This window comes from Megalops cyprinoides, chromosome 11 (assembly GCF_013368585.1).
Source record: "Megalops cyprinoides isolate fMegCyp1 chromosome 11, fMegCyp1.pri, whole genome shotgun sequence".
Classification (NCBI taxonomy): domain Eukaryota; kingdom Metazoa; phylum Chordata; class Actinopteri; order Elopiformes; family Megalopidae; genus Megalops; species Megalops cyprinoides.
In genome coordinates, this window is record NC_050593.1 from 5,885,933 (window position 1) to 5,902,871 (window position 16,939).

Genomic DNA, 16,939 nt, shown 5'->3' on the forward strand with positions numbered 1-16,939 from the left:
CAAACACATTGAGATGAGAAAATGTAAGTACAAGAACAGCAATCATCCCACCTTAGCTTGTCATCTTATAATCAACAATATATTAATCAGTGTTGAGTCTGACAAGTTATCCTAAGCATTTGCAGCTCTGTTTTTTTCCTACAGCACTGCTTTTGAACCCTAGTCAATGTGTGTTGTTTTTTGTTGTTCCAGCTGGCCTCTTAATTAGTTTCATTGACCTGTTGATTGCATTTTGATCTGTTATGAAGCAACTGCTGTTAGGAAGAAGCTTTGTACTATCCCATCTTCATCCAAGGATTTTTCTTATCTGACTTTTCTTATCTTACCTCCATCTCTACCTTTTCTTTTTAAGTAAAACCTTCTGTTTTTCTGCCTGTGGGGGTGATGATGTAGCCATTACTTTGTCCTCGCACTTCAAAGCTTGCATTATTAATGTGCTTGGGGAGTACATTTGTAATCCATCGGAAAGATAAATTAAAATGGGTGCGCGCGCAGATTAGCTTGGGTATAACTGGCTATTACCACTGTTGCCTCCTTTGAGGAAGCCTTTTTGCAGCATGAATAAAACATGCTGAAAGGTTACTCTCTCTTTAGGAGTGACGTCTCGACAGGCTCACTGGCATCACTGTGCCAGTACTGCGGGGCATTGTCCTCTCAACTGAGAATCCGAAATGTATTACATACAGAAAAATGTCACTTTTAAACTCCATGTCCAAGTCCGAGGCAGCCTCTCATCCTCATTTCAGAAATGCAGAAATGTCACTGGTTTCATTTTCCACCAACAGAAAAGTGAAATTAAATTTTGTATTGATATCAAGAGAGTGCTAACTTACCATGGCCCTGTTCATGAGGGAGGTGTGTCATGACAAAAATGACTTGCTAATTTATCCTCAAAAAGCATCTTTTGTGATATGCTCCATATCACACCTTTTTCAAGGTTCTGAAAGCACTTCACAGTGATGGTGGTTCACCTCCACCACCACTAATGTGTAGCACCCACCTGGGTGATGTATGGCAGCCATTTTGCACCAGAACACCACACAACAACGGGGGTGGATAGGGAGGGAATCATTTAGACACTTAAATTATGATAGTCAGATTGATATACAGTATATATATACGTGTGTGTATATATATATAGCTAAAAAATATAATTAGCTAAAAATTCCATAACAATTGTGCATTTTGTGATAAAAGTGCTCCTCCTTTTGTGATAAAACATGCTCCTCTAGGGCAGCCTTTGTTGGAGGGATTGACTGCACATTGTGCCTCTTCACAAATAACTTCCTCCTTGCCTTGTCTATTTCTGTGCATGTGCTGGTTTGGTCATAGAGCAGGATAATAAACCTCTCAATCATAGCCATTACCTCCTGTGGTATGTCATCCGGGGCAGAAGATAGTTTCAACAGGGCATGTGTAAGCTCTGGAAAGACAGCCCATACAGCCCTCATAGTCATTTTCCTGTGGCCAACAAAGCTTGATACAGTGTCACAGCCTGTCAATGCATGGAACACTGGAAGTGCATGTGCTTTCTCAGGCCCTAGCCCTGCTGCAACTTCATGGGCTGCTAAGTATTGAAAACTCTTTCCAGTTCCAAATTCCAACCAAAGCTCATCTTCTGGCTGTAGACCCTGAGCCACTGCCACAGCCAGCACCACAACATCAGTATCAACAGTGTGAATCATGATTTCCTGATGGCCATTTCTTGCTACATGAGCCACATGTAATAACATGCACAATATTAACTAGATGTGGGGCTAATATTAGATAGCATTTAGGAAACTAAACTACACTACCACTGAACTATCACCACAACCAGTAGATTAATACTGACTACAGAAAGCACGGCATTATAAAGCAGAGTGTATTTAGCTAACACTGAACCCCATGTTGAGTTTCACCAGTGTGCCCTGGCTGTGCTTTGACATCCAATCTATTAAATTTTCCACTCATACAATAGTTATTCTTCAATTTGCAGACTTGGGGATTTATGACCTTATTGGACTAGTCTGTGTTATTTTATTGGAATTACAATTTTTATGCTGGTCATGGCCGCCATCTTGCAAAATGGTGGCCATCTTGAATTTTCAATGACTTGTATGTACTATCCAAATGGCAATTCCCAAGAACTATGTATGGTAAATAAATTCAACTAATTATGTCCTCAATATCATATTATATCCATCACTGATAAGAAAATTGATCTGAAAACAGTTGTTACTGTCAGCCATTTTGATTAACTTTGTATGGCAAATTGAAGGCAAATTCATTTCAGACATTGTTAAAGAAAATAACATTCAAATGACAAAAACGTCCTGTGTAGCAAAGACCACTTGAAGAGAGTGATGGGGGACTGAGCCTTCATAAACTCTAGAACATATGTCAGAGGCAAGGGGAAAATCCGCTCCACTCTGTGGGACTATTGAGAAAGGGATGGGTGGTCCTGGGTTTTTCTGTCTAGGGGGCTGCCGCTCCACATTGGGCCACCACGAGTGCGAGGACAGGACATTGATGTCGACTGCTGGCACAGAACCCCTGATGGATTACACAGGTTCTTCAGCCAGGGGTAAATAAAACAAGATTAGGAACAAGGGGGTCGCGTGGGTGGACCTGTCCCTGCTGCGTGGCTATCCATGTTAATGTGAGTCAGGGACATCTGCTTTCAAGCAACCAGGACAACGTGCTGCCTACAAATATAATCATGTGTAGCAGGATGGATGTGTCGTATTCCTGTTCGGTCTATTTAGGTGCACTGCTCTGCTTTCTTAACCACTCCGCAATTACCAGCCAATCATTATATGTGGGTACTCTATATAAGGAAAGGTAACATGTCTAAGTTCACTTTTGATGTCAAGTGCATGCCCCGTTTCCTGTTTATCTGATTTCTGCCTTGGTTGCAGGTATTGGAGTTTTATCCGCGTTTCTCTGCTTCCTTTGTTTATCCTTTACTGCTGTTATATTGGCTACTTATGATTTCGCAGATCCTTTTATGGTGGATCTTCTCCTCTGGAAGCTAACTTCTCGCAGATCATTACTGGTATGTGCATCTATTTCCCTTGCGATGTAATCTTATGTTGCATGTAGTGAACGAGTGTTTTGTTATAGGTAACCGCGGTTAGTAGCCGAGTTAGTGCGATAGGCTCTCCCCTTCCCTGAGCAAATAGACGCCGCCTGATCGGTATGTAGCGTATTATGGCGCTAGTTTTAATCTCTTTGTTATCATCCTTGTTTTTAAACCTGATGTTTTTATCATGTATTACAGGGACCGTAGCCCGGGGTTGGAGTCTAGTAACTCGACTGGGGAACTACGAGTGCTACTGTGGCTCCCGCTGCAAGAACGCTGCTGCTTTGCCTACAGCTAGCTTCTTCTTTAGCTGGCTTCGCTTTTAGCTGCTTGTGACTTTAGCTGACTGTGTTCGATTAAAATCGTCTCCCCTTCGTGGTGTTAGTTGCTTGCTACCTCTGTGAGTCTGTTGTAGTTGCATGTGTGACCGGCAGAGTTACCCGTTTGCCTCTCAGCCACCGTAGCTCCTTCCCTTGGCCACGCCCCTAGTAGCACTCAGGGGGCTAACCACTAATTAGCCAAGGTTCCCATTTGTGTATATATATGGCCGCTTCGTCAGGTACGGCAGTTCGAGTCCCTTAGTTCACTGCTTTCCGGTATGTAACGCTATCAATGCTGAAAAGGTATGTGCTCCCTGTTTGATTTTCAATTGCCGTTAGATCGTTGCTGTGCTCACGCATGGGTTTAAAATTGAATTGTTTGGTAACAGGTATTCGTGGTTCTACCAACGCATCCTGTGGTGTGTGTATGTGCTTCACTGAAGGTATTTGCGTTTTATTTAATCTGTTGCACGCATACCTTTATTAAAATCCATGTTGCAAACAATCGATCATGTATTTTAAATATGCGTGTGTGTAACGGCACTGTTTTAATTTAGGTCTGTGCCGGAGACGCCGAGTAGGCACCAGTTTCGCTCACCGGAAGGAACGTAGAGGTAAAATTTAAACTAGGGGCTACCTCTTCCTGTGTGCGCAGCTCGCGGCAATTGGGGATCATGTATGTTGTGTACTCGGTACTGCTATGCGAATGCTAAACCATGACGAATATTGTTTTGTTACCGTTTTAGGAAGATTTGCCACTGCTGCTTTGCCTCCTGTAATTTTAGTTAGCTTTTGCCTTGTGAGGTTTTTAGGTAAGTGGCCTGAGTTGGGGTGCTTGGCCACTTGTTTGTTCGTGATTTTTATCGGCAGACGGATTTTAGGCGTACTGGCTGCCCCAGTGTTTTCTATTTTATTGCTTTTTAACTATTTGTGTTCAACATTTTTATATTAACTTTGTATTTAGCCCTTAACCAACTGGTTGGGGCTCTAATCGTCCCCCCTTTTTTCCCCTACCCCTTATAGTTATCAGGGAGTGTAGCTGCTGGTCTGCAGGGTGGGTCGCTGGACCTGGGTCCCCTCCTTCGTGCACTGCATGCAGTGTTGTAGTGGTAAAGTGCACTTCACTATTTGCTGTGGTCACCATTTGCTGTGCGTGTGTATATGTACGTGTGTGTGTTAGCAGGCACCAGGAACAAGGGCACGTGTGGTGTGTCGGTCTCTCCCCTTCCCAGAAAAGGTAACCTCCTCGGCGATCAGCCTACTCATCCCCACATTTTTCAATAGTTTGTCTCTGGTGGCAGCCATTACCCCGTCCTCTGGCAGCATTGTTTGCCCTTATTACCCTTATTAAACTTTTGTATTTAACTGAAATACCACGTCTCTGTCTTTTCTGCTAGCTTACCTGCATGCGAGAACCCCCTAGTCTCCGTACTATATCTTAGGAATCTAAGTTGTAAGCATTTCTTGGGGTGAAAGTTCCCAGGTGGCGTAGTCGAGTACCCTAGAGCCAAGACCTTTGACTGTTACCACCACCTGGTCACAATTTGGCGTAGTCGGCAGGATAGTGAACAGAGACGTACATTTCAGTCTTTTTTTTATTTTGTTTGTTTGGACTTTTATGTTAAAATATTGTTAAAAGGCAATAAGCTGTGTAATATATTAGAGGCAAAGCAGCAGTTGGCACGTCGGGGGACCTGACGACTCACTGGGGTGACAGCGACGAACTCCTGCTTCCTTCAAGAGTAACTGAACCCTTCTGTTTCAGTCATGGAGGACGAGCTGCAGGAATTGAGGGAGCTGGTGTGCCAGCTTCAGGCTGACAAAGAACATTTGTTGCAGGAACGAGCATCAGCTCAGGCACCAGCCACAGTGGCCCCAATGCCAGGGTCCTCCAGTTGTCATGCTCCTAGCTCTTCTAACCCGGTCGCTTCCTCTGAGCGATTGCTGTATCTCCCCAGATAGAGGAAGTGTCCAGTGTTCAGGGGAAGGGCGGGTATTGGTATCGATGAATGGATAGAGGAGGTGCATGCTAGCATTAGGGCAGGACATTTGGGACTGCTTGATCAAGCCTATTTCATTTTTGACCACTTAGATGGGGAGGCTAAGGATGAAATCAGGTATAGGAGTAGGGCAGAGAGGGAAGATCCACAGAGGATTTTATCTATTCTGAAGGAACTCTATGGCTGTTCAAAGTCCTATGTTGCCCTACAAGAGAGCTTTTTCTCACGGAAGCAACTAGATGGAGAGTCATTGCAAGAATATTCTCATGCCCTTTTCTCATTAATGGATAAGGTGATACAAGGTTCCCCTGGTGCAGTGCCTCATTCTGATGTTCTTTTGCGTGACCAGTTTGTAGAACATGTCCTTGATCCAGGTCTCCACAGGGAATTGAAGCGGTTGGTCCGCCAGACCCCAGGGCTGTCCATGTTGGAGGTGCGAGCTGAAGCCATCCGGTGGGAGCAGGAGGGTAGGCCCAGTGACTACACAAGAGGTAGAAGTTATTCTGTTCCCTCCCTCTGTGCCGTGCAGTGTTCTAGGGTTCAGCAGAACAGTCACCCTCCCTCTGTTAATCCTGCTGCTTCCGAAATGGCAGATTTGAGAGCTATGTTGCTGAAGCAGCAGGAACAGATCAATCAGCTGACCACCAGTTTAACCTCCTTACAGGTACCTGCACACTATTCTAGGCCCGGTCGTCCTAATTCCGTTATCTGTAGGCGATGCCAGAGACCTGATCATTATGCCAGAGAGTGTGACAATGAACGGGTTGCTCCTGCTCGTAATTGTGTTCCCTCTCCCCAGGGCCAGACTAACTCTACCTCTGCTTCTCAGCTGGCGGGAAACTAGCTCCCTCCAATGTGCAGAGCCACACATTGGAAGGGGACACGACGGGCTCCCATGATCAGAGGCCGGTAAGCAATACTGTGTCGTCCATTGTTGGATCGTGCCCCAAAGTAGCTGTCAGGGTAGGGGGAGTAGTGGTGAATTGTTTATTAGATACAGGGTCTATGGTGTCCACTATGGTGGAGAGTTTCTTTCAGCAGCATTTTCAGGATAATCTCCAGTCTTGCCATTGGTTGCAGCTTCGTGCTGCAAATGGTTTGGAAATACCTTACACTGGCTACATAGAGTTGACTGTTGAGGTACTTGGTAAGGTAATTCCTCAACGTGGCTGGTTGGTTGTTAAAGATCCCCCAGGTCAGTCTTCCCAACCTGAAGTTTTAGGAATGAATGTCATCCGGGAATGTTATGCTGAGCTATTTGGTCAGCATGGCCCTGCCCTATTTGATCTCCCCCCGGTGGTCCATGCCTCACCTCTGTGGCAGCAAGCTTTGCAGCATTGCCACCAAGCCCAGCTCCGACCTCATGGGGTTAGAGCAGGGGTTGCTAGAGTTAGGGGCAGGAGGCCTATCCATATTCCCGGAGGTACTGTCAAGCTGGTAGCTGCAACTTGTTCCCCTCAGTTTTGTGGAGCCCCCGGTGTTGTCCTGATGGAACCGGCTGGCAATTCCTTACCTGATGGCCTCCTTGTTTCACCTGCCCTAGTCAGTGTAGATCGAGGTACAGCCTACATTCCTGTTGTTAATGTAGGCTTCACACGTGTTACGCTCTACCCCCGCAGTCCAATAAGCTATATATATTGTAAGTCTCCCTACCGGGATTACGGAGGTTGTTCAGGGCACTGACACTGTTACTGTTACCATTAATACCCAAACGGGACAGGTTAGCTCGACGAGGGAGCAGATTCAGGCCATTGACCTATCCGTGCTTTCGGAGTCAGAGCAGGAAAAGGTGAGGTCACTGCTGTTCAAGCATGAGTCTGTGTTTTCTGCATTTGAGGGTGACCTTGGTTGTACCAACCTGGTTTTGCATGACATTCCCCTGCTTGATGATAAGCCCGTTAGGCAGAGGTACAGGCGTATTCCCCCTTCTGATTATGAGGCGGTGAAGGCCCACTTATGTCAGCTGTTGGATAGCCAGGTTATTCGGGACAGTAGTAGCCCCTATGCCTCTCCCATTGTCCTGGTGAGAAAGAAAGATGGAAGCCTTCGCATGTGCGTTGACTATCGTCAGCTCAATAGCAAAACTTGGAAGGATGCTTTTCCCCTCCCTCGCATCGAGGAATCCTTGGATGCATTGTCTGGGGCCCAGTGGTTCTTCACGCTGGATTTGGCTAGTGGCTACAACCAGGTGCCGGTAACTGAGCGAGACCGTCCAAAGACCACCTTTTGCACGCCCTTCGGGCTCTTTGAGTTTAATAGAATGCCCTTTGGGCTGTGCAATGCTCCTAGCACTTTTCAGCGGTTGATGGAGAGGATGTTTGGGGCCCAGCACGGTCATTCGCTCTTGCTCTATCTGGATGACATCATTGTGTTTTCCTCAAATGTAGATGATCATGTGAGCCGTCTGGACCTGGTGTTGAGCCGCCTTCAGCAGGAAGGCTTGAAGGCAAAATTGGAGAAATGTTGCTTCTTCAGGAAAGAGGTCCAGTATTTGCGGCACCTCGTCTCCCGTGAGGGTGTTTCCACGGATCCAGGCAAGGTGTCTGCTGTAGCAAACTGGCCCCACCCTACCAATGTCTCAGAATTGAGGTCCTTTCTGGGTTTTGCTAGTTGCTATAGACGGTTTGTGGAGGGCTTTTCCAAACTAGCAGCCCCGTTGCATCGTCTGGTAGCTGAGCTGGCGGGGACCAAGACGCGGAAAGGTCGAGGGCCACTGTTGGAAGGCGCCTGGACTGACCCCTGCGAGAGGAGTTTTCAGGAGTTGAAGGCAAGGTTGGTTAGTGCACCCACTCTGGCCTTTGCTAACTTTACTCTTCCTTTCATCCTCGAGGTTGATGCCAGCCATAATGGTCCAGGAGCGGTGCTGTCGCAAGAACAGGATGGCAAGGTTCGACTAATTGCCTACTCCAGCCGCAGTCTTAGCCCATCAGAGAAGAACTACGGCTCCATGAAGCTGGAGTTTCTGGGGATGAAATGGGCAATGACTAGGTGCTACTGGCCTGGGATGGGGGAAGATATCAAGCAGTGGTGTCAGCGCTGTGAGCGGTGCATACTTGCAAAAGCCTCCCAGCCCAAACTCCATGCGCTTATGGGTCACCTGCTGGCCTCCTGTCCGAACCAGATATTGGCGGTGGATTTCACCTTCTTGGAGCCCTCCAGGGATGGTAAGGAGCAAGTCCTAATTATGACGGACATGTTTTCTAAATTCACCCAGGCCGTGCCTACTCGGGACCAGAGGGCCTCAACGGTAGCCAATGTGCTCGTCCGGGAGTGGTTTTTCAGGTATGGTGTTCCTGCCCGCCTCCACTCAGACCAAGGGCGATGTTTTGAGAGCTCAGTTATCCTCCAGCTCTGCGATCTGTATGGCATCCAGAAGACCCGGACAACACCCTACCATCCGCAAGGCAATGGCCAATGCGAGCGGTTCAATCGCACCATGCATGATCTGCTGCGCACGCTCCCCATTGAGCAGAAGAGCCACTGGCCTGAGTATCTACCCCAACTGGTTTTCAGTTACAACACCACCGTTCATCAGTCAACCGGTGAGTCCCCTTATTTTCTTATGTTTGGACAAGAGCCTCAATTGCCTGTCGATTTTCTCTTGGCCAGGGTACAGGAACCTGAAGGGGGTAGAATCTGTGAGTGGGTCCAAGAACACCAGAGACGCCTGGATGTGGCTTTCCGTGGTGCCAGGGAGCGGATGCAGGCCGCGGCCCTACGTAGAAAAGAGCGGCATGAGTGATTCATTGGAGGTGGGACAGCTGGTCTATATCCAAGATCACTCTGTGAGAGGGCGTAACAAGATCCAGGATACTTGGAGTTCGACCATGCATCAAGTTCTGAGGGCACCCCCTCCTGGTGGTGTCGTATATTCAGTAGTGCCACTGCATGACCTGAGGCTGATTCGACAGGTACACCGGACAATGTTAAAGCCTGCCCCCCACGGCCACTGCACCGAACCTTCCGCTGTACCTCCTGTGGAACCCCAGGCGGTGACTGTTAGGAGGGAAGAAGAGGACGACACAGGGCAGTGGGTCGTTGTGAGGTCCCCCCGTGTCCTGTCACCGCCTGCCCAGTTTAACCCGCCTACCTTGTCTCCTGGACCCTCTGGATCAGTAAGTCCCCATGTGCAGACTGAAATGCCGGCTCATGTCCCTGCTCCACTTGTTCCTACAGAAGCTGACCCTTGCATCAGCACGTTAGTCCCACGGAGGACTTCTCGGGTTACCGCTGGAAGACATGGGAATCCCCATCACCTCCCAGTGTCAGTGGTGAGTAGGGCAGATGGGGCTATGAACTCCCAGGTGCCTGGCTCTAGCATTATGGCCACAGCAGTTTTTCAACCCTGGTGTTAGGAGACCTTATTCTTCTGGTGTGCATTCTTTTATATTTCTTATCGGCGGGACGCCAATACAAAATGGGGGGGTAGAATGTGACCGGCAGAGTTACCCGTTTGCCTCTCAGCCACCGTAGCGCCTTCCCTTGACCACGCCCCTAGTAGCACTTGGGGGGCTAACCACTAATTAGCCAAGGTTCCCGTTTGTGTATATATATGGCCGCTTCGTCAGGTACGGCAGTTCGAGTCCCTTAGTTCACTGCTTTCCGGTACGTAACGCTATGCTGAAAAGGTATGTGCTCCCTTTTTGATTTTCAATTGCTGTTAGATCGTTGCTGTGCTCACGCATGGGTTTAAAATTGAATTGTTTGGTAACAGGTATTCGTGGTTCTACCAACGCGTCCTGTGGTGTGTGTATGTGCTTCACTGAAGGTATTTGCGTTTTATTTAATCTGTTGCACCCATACCTTTATTAAAATCCATGTTGCAAACAATCAATCATGTATTTTAAATATGCGTGTGTGTAACGGCACTGTTTTAATTTAAGTCTGTGCCGGAGACGCCGAGTAGGCACCAGTTTCGCTCACCGGAAGGAACGTAGAGGTAAAATTCAAACTAGGGGCTACCTCTTCCCGTGTGTGCAGCTCGCGGCAATTGGGGATCATGTATGTTGTGTACTCGGTACTGCTATGCGAATGCTAAACCATGACGAATATTGTTTTGTTACCGTTTTAGGAAGATTTGCCACTGCTGCTTTGCCTCCTGTAATTTTAGTTAGCTTTTGCCTTATGAGGTTTTTAGGTAAGTGGCCTGAGTTGGGGTGCTTGGCCACTTGTTTGTTCGTGATTTTTATCGGCAGACGGATTTTAGGCGTACTGGCTGCCCCAGTGTTTTCTATTTTATTGCTTTTTAACTATTTGTGTTCAACATTTTTATATTAACTTTGTATTTAGCCCTTAACCAACTGGTTGGGGCTCTAATCGTCCCCCCTTTTTTCCCCTACCCCTAGTTATCAGGGAGTGTAGCTGCTGGTCTGCAGGGTGGGTCGCTGGACCTGGGTCCCCTCCTTCGTGCACTGCATGCAGTGTTGTAGTAGTAAAGTGCACTTCACTATTTGCTGTGCGTGCCTATTTGCTGTGCGTGTGTATATGTACGTGTGTGTTAGCAGGCACCAGGAACAAGGGCACGCATGGTGTGTCGGTCTCTCCCCTTCCCAGAAAAGGTAACCTCCTCGGCGATCAGCCTACTCATCCCCACATTTTTCAGTAGTTTGTCTCTGGTGGCAGCCATTACCCCGTCCTCTGGCAGCATTGTTTGCCCTTATTACCCTTATTAAACTTTTGTATTTAACTGAAATACCACGTCTCTGTCTTTTTTGCTAGCTTACCTGCATGCGAGAACCCCCTAGTCTCCGTACTATATCTTAGGAATCTAAGTTGTAAGCATTTCTTGGGGTGAAAGTTCCCAGGTGGCGTAGTCGAGTACCCTAGAGCCAAGACCTTTGACTGTTACCACCACCTGGTCACACATGCATCTGAAGGTGCATTGCGAGTGGGGTTTATTCCTTCTAATTATCTCCTAATTTGTAAATTGCTTGTTCGACCATCTCATGCAATTGATATTATTCTGTGTAGTGTTGCCTTTGTTTTTTTTTTGTTATCTTCTTTTTTTGTATTTGATTTCATCTCTGGCAGGAGGCCATTTTACTGCAGCTGCTGATAGCCAGTGTCATTGCTTCAGCCCTTGGTCTACACCAGTCTATTTGGTTTTCTTTTTTTTTTATTTTGTGTTGCACCACTGGCAGGAGGCCTTTTCTATAGCTGCTGATAACCAGTGTTTATTGTTTCAGCATTTGTTCAACTGCAGTTAAGGTGCTCTGGTTGTTATGTTTAGTTTATCTGTTTAGGTGTGTTGCCCCACTAATTGTATGTATTCTTTCCCTGTCTTGCAGAAGCTGAGAGCCTAAAGTGGGGGGCGGGCTGGTTTCTTCTGGTAGTGGTATCCCCCTTTCCTGTGTGCTGTCTTCACCTGTACATCGTTGGTTTGACCCTTCACCATTGTGTGTGGATGTGTGGGCACTTGTGATTTGGGGTGGCTCTTCCTTGGGATACCTCCCTTCCCCTAGCTAGCCTGCCTCTCCACCGGTAAGCCTCAGCTCTCAGTATTATCCCTGTCCCTCTGTGATTTATGTGTGGATTGTATAACTGAAGGCCCTTTTTTTATTATTGCTGATTTTTTTTGGCTATCGTTAATAAAAGATCATTGATGGATGGTACCACGTCTCCCGCTTATTAGTATACAAACCTGAGTGCCTTTTGCGTAATGGGACTGATTTGAGGTAAATATTTCCTTGGGTGAAATTCCTAGGGTGGTGTAGTCAGATCCTTTACACGGGTTAGTGTCCTACAATACAACCACTTGCCACACATGGAATAAGGAAAAGAGCACAATGATTGTTCAGGTTGACACAAAAAAAGAAAAAAAGAGAAAACAAGAATTCACTTTGAGCTAAAAACAGTGTGCATCACATCTTTGGTGTATTCTAGATTTTCTAACAGTGAGAAGCTTTTTACAACAGTTTTTTTTCACAATTTTGTTTATTTCACAAATGTTTATGACAGTGTATTGTTTATATATAGTATCAAATCTGAAATATGAAACCTTTTCGTGTAAGTGAAATTAACTGTGATTTCTGCGTCTACAGAACCATCCCTGTCATCTATGCTTTGGGAGGCAGAGCGTTTTGAACAGTGCTCCAGACAACCACTCCCTCCCGCACCGGCTGCGTCCGGGTGGCCAACACCCTTGAGAGGCCCGCCTCCCTTGCTAAATCAGGTCTGAGGCCATGGTGGCTGGGGAAAAGCGCTCAGTCCCTCTAAGTGCCTGTGACGTCTGGCTGCCATAAATAAGGGCTTAAAAGGACCGGGGTGTTCTCTGTTGAGCAGGGGACCCATACCTCTCCCAGCGAGGAAATGCATTCCTAAAAGCATGGCCTTCTCTTTATTTGATTACGGTGGCATTACGGCCCCCTGCCGCAATTACCGATTCCTAACTGTCTGTTAGTCTGTGGCCTAGCTACTGCAAGCTCTTTAGTAATGGCAAGTGGGCATGGATTTTTTTTTTGATTGCCTTCCCTGCTAATGATCAGACCTGTGATTGAGTCTCTAACTCCACTGTGCCCTCACCCCCCACCCCCCCTCCCCCTCAGGGGGTGGAGGAGCTGGCAGACACGAGGGCAGCGCCACTTGCAGCCTTGGTACAATGGCCTGCAGCCACTTACCACCACGACTTGCAGGCCGATTTTATGCAGAGGGCTCTGTTGAAGACAACTCTGGTGCATAGCGTGGGGTTGAGAGCGAGACAGATCACTCCCCACATCTTCCACTTGAGTGTGACAGAAGTTAGTTCCCAGGACGCACTCTGAGAGTTCTCGTCACAAAACAACATAAAGAAGTACAAGATGATGGCGACCCACTCATCTCAAATTTATTTAGTGTGAAAAAACACTAATGACAAGAGTGGGCCATTCAGACAAGCTAGTCTCATCATTCTTCCTGTAGCCCAGAGCGCCTCTGTGGCAAGCCTGGTCTTGAGTACTGTAACTCTACAACAAACACTCAGTGAGCACTCCAGCCCAGCGCTCCCAGCACAGCTCAGTCGATGGGTATGATTGAAACAGGAACAGTTTAAAGCCAGCGGCTCCCATCCCACTCGGCTGTACGTGTACACCCGGTGTGAGGCACTCTTAAACATAGATACAGCTAATGTGAGGAAGGAGTTCAGAGTGTCACAGGTTGTGATGAAGCTACAAATCACAAACATTTTGACTGTGGGAAAACAAAATAGCTGGGACTGCCATTTTCAGCTGGGTTAATTTCAGTGCAGTCATTTACATGTGATAGAATTCATACCTGAAGGAAAAAAAGGCTGAATTCATTCCATCATGTATTCTCACCTGCTTTATTAGGTTGTATGGAATAGGTACATACTTATCTTATCATAATATGTACAGTGCCATTTCCCCCCGTTTTTCCTTTGTCAGCTTGTGTATTTCAACTCCCACGCTGCAATAATCTCAGATCCCTTTGAATAACTACTTCAGATCCTGCAGTGTGGTGCTGTGTGCATTATGTGGAAAAAGCTCATTTAAAAAAATTGCAGCAAATGATTATGGGGATTCCCTGTTTATCATTAATTTTCTAATTATCTGATGTGTTCTAAATCTATTTTATGGAAGTGTCATCATTTTTCCCTGTGTTCCTCCTTTAAAAGGGCTTCATGTGACACAAGCCTGCTGGATTTTGGTGTCCTTGTGGTTGCTGTCCGCCCTGAGCTAGATGGGTGTGGGCTCAGTTCCTGCAGTCTAAACAGTAGCCACTGCCTCTCTGCTCAGCCCTGGGCAGTAATAAAGAAGAGGAGTACTGGTGGTAAGTGGAGTCCAGGGCAGGGAATGAACCTCTGTTCATGTCATGGAAATTAGGATCAACACACCTGCCACCCAAACTTGCACTGGAAAAATGTTCAGGGAGCCAAATTCATTTTATCATTTGCCACAGAATTTTACACGTTATTAAAATATGTTATTAAAAAGTGATACTTTGTAGCCTTACTGCGCTGCCCCATGATTAATAATTAATGTCTTAATGGTATGCACCAAAAAAAAAAAGGTGAGGCCATATTAGTGAATCTCTATACCACTCTCAAGGATAAACACCTCCACCACTACCACACACACACACACACACACTCACAAACACACACACACACACACACTCTGCCCCACCAAGATGCAGCAAGCAATTATCGTCCAGTGCTGCAGATGGGCCAACAAATAAACTGCTAAAGGAAACGCATTTCCATTAGCCCAGCACTTTGGCAAAGTGCAGGTGCTCCGACAGGCCCCACCCCTGCCCCCTCCACCAGGACAAGAGTGCAGGAGCAATGCATTAGCAGCCCAGCTCCGAGCCCCGCCCACCTCCACTCCACCTTGACTCCATAGTCAAGCACTATAACCTTGGCCAGCTGGCTGGACAGGGACTGGACTGGGGTGGTAAGGGGGATTTGGGGGGACACAGCTGACAGCCTCTCGTTATCAAACACCCCTGTAACAGCAACGAGTCTGTTCTGATGGCAGAACAAGTGAGGAGGACCTGCGCTCCGAGTTAATAAACATGCTGACAGCGGCAAGGAGCCTCTCTGATTTATCATTACCATAAGTGCAGTCCCTGCTTCAGACCGGCTAGGGGATGGGGCCTGTATCTGGTGCGCTTTTAAGGCCAGGTGCTCTAATTTAGGGGATGATGCATCGTCCAGCGCGGCCACCTCGGCCCTCATTTTCCACAGTCATGGAACCCCCCCACTCCCACACCCCCCTCAAGAGAGCATTCGGAGCAACTTGACCAGATGTTCCTGTTTTTGTTTTAGTTTTTTCTTGGCACCAACAGAGAGAAATGTCATTTGGTTTCCCCTTATTTTTAACTTACGGAGGTAATGTCCTCTCTCCCTGGCTAAGGCCGGTGCCTAAGGCGTTTGTGCAGCCCAACTGTGTTATTACTACACTAACTCTTGTGGATGTCCATTGTGAGCTGCAGTGGTAATTCATATGACCACGGTAAAGGAGGCTGTTTTTCATTTGGTTGTTCTGGGTAACAATAGCATGAAGGAGAGGAGCAGGAAACGTTACCAGAATGAGACCATTTTAGGACTGGCACAGGACAAAATGTGTTGTGTAAACTTGCTGATGGGAATGAGATTATATGATCTACACAGTCTTATTCCCTGATAGCAGTCTGCCGAAAAAAAGTGCAACTCTCTGTGAAAGCAGTTTTAAAGTGACAAACTGCACCATTAGTTTGTTTCAGTTCAGGAAAGAGCCGCCATGAGGAGAAGGACCTGTCAAGCAAAGGAAGGGGGCACTCTCATCGCCTTTAAATGTCTTACTAAATATTTAACATCTGACCAGCGAAGCCCTTATGATTCACCCCATAATGTTGAAAAATAACACATACAGGTAAATATTCCAAAAAAAGGCTAAAAAATAAAGTTTGCTCCATCCATTCACTTGATGGAGAAGTAAAGACGGAGGGATATCCTGACCATGCAGAGGTGAAGGCAAAGAACCATGTGTAATTTGGGTGCATGCTTAAAGGATTTGCAGTTGGGACAGATGGCCTATAACTGACATTAGGAGGGGTCACTCAAAAGTTTTCAGGGGCATCAGTACCACCCCCCTCCCTGCCTGCCTTCCACCAGTGTATGAGGTGAAAAAGGGAGTGGCTTTTCATGTTTCTGCAGTGTCATTGAATTGCACAGGGTGTGTATCCTGATAACCTCGTGAACCATCATAAAGCATCCTTAAACAGCCTGGTACTCAGTCCTTCACTCACACACACACACATACATGCGCGCGCACACACACACATACAGACAGACATGCCAAAACACAGATGCATACATACAGTGGCATGTGCATTCATACAGACAGATGCAATCGCACACACACTCGCGCATGCCACCACACAATTTTAATCAGCATCCTGTAAATCCATTTATAGCTTTCATGTCGTTAGCACCCATCAACTTATCATTGGTATTGTCTGTGAGCCAGGGGGAAAATGGTTACTTTCATCAGCAACGCACTTCACACTCTCCTCCTCATTTCAAGTCACTCAGAGTGTTCGCTTACCTTTTTTTTAAACGATTCCTTTGAGTCATTATCGAGAACACTTTGCTAAAGTGCAAATCTCCTAACGCAAAGAGCTACACTGCTCATGGCAATATCACAAACCTGCAACCAGCGCAAAACACGTGTGCTGGGATCAAGTGTGCGTCACACATTATCACACTTACCACACAACATAATAATTTCTGTATAAAATCTGGATAAATGGGTCTTTGTGTAGAAGAAACAAATAAATTAAAATGATTATAAATCATTATGAACTAAGGTAATTGCACAAAGCAGCAATCATTCTCATATTATATAATATTGTGCATTACCATATGCTAGTCATTATAGACTGTGCCTGTCTTCTACATGTGGCCACATATTCTTGTCAATATTATCTTTTATGTCCTCATTGGCAAGGCATTGTGGGAAACATCTCTTGGAGTGCCTTACCCACCCCTGGCACTGCTGTGCTGTAGTCATCACATGCCTTGTTCTTGGCATGGATGGGGGTGGCTTGCTGATAAGGGCAGCAACCATAGACTTTCCGTA